This window comes from Episyrphus balteatus, chromosome 3, assembly GCF_945859705.1.
Source record: "Episyrphus balteatus chromosome 3, idEpiBalt1.1, whole genome shotgun sequence".
Classification (NCBI taxonomy): domain Eukaryota; kingdom Metazoa; phylum Arthropoda; class Insecta; order Diptera; family Syrphidae; genus Episyrphus; species Episyrphus balteatus.
This window is the reverse complement of record NC_079136.1, coordinates 103,978,652-103,979,626: the sequence shown is the minus strand read 5'-3', so window position 1 is coordinate 103,979,626 and position 975 is coordinate 103,978,652.

Sequence of the window (975 nt, the reverse complement as noted above, 5' to 3'; positions counted from 1 at the left end):
CTTAATAAAATTTATAATATAATATAATAAAATATATATAATATATAAAATTTAATATAAAATATAATAAAGCTGTTATCATTTCATTAAATTTGATGTACATTATGTACTTGTACATAGATGTTGTTGTTTTTAATACGTAGATTGTTATGATTTCAAATATTTTGTTTTTTTTTTGTACAAAACTCTACATAGATTAACAAAACCGACACACCAAATATTTGTTTTATTTCCTAAAACAAGCTTTGTCTTCAAAGTTTTGCATTGACACTGGGCACGTTCAGGAAATACCTATTTAGTCCGGTCAATTTAGACATCCGAGGTTACATTAATTCCCAGCAAGCTGAAAATTGGTAGGATTTTTGGAAACACCATCATAAATTAAATCTAAAAAGTCCTCATAAATCCTAGACAGTGCCGGATTAACCATGTCATGGGCCCCTAGGCAATGCAATTCTCGGGCCCTTTTCCGATGGTTTTTCAATACCATAAGCTCTTTTTAAATTAGCTTAGAAATTTGTGTAGGTAACTTCCTGAGGACCAATCGGCTATAATCTGGTGTCCTATCATGCCATTTTATAAATGTTAATTAAAACTTTTAACGCATCTTAGCAAAACAGTTTATTTCTTGAAAATTGACCTTATCCCGAACATAGGCATCATTTTCTGTCGCCATTATTGCTAATGAATTTAATCGCTTTTGCGAGTTTGAAGAACGCAGACAGTTTTTAAAATTTTAGTTTTGAAAAATGACGTTCTCCAGTCGCGTTAGAAATCATCAAACTTCTGTACATTTTTAAAGCTACCATAACATTTGGGAACGTTGATTGGACCATTTTATCTAATATCAATTTGAGTAACTTCCCAGCATGCGAAATCTAAGATTTTTCTGACGTATCCTCTGATTACACCATCTCGTTACTAAACTCTGGTTCGATGTCGTCGGAATAATATTCGATGAATTTTGTACAGGCT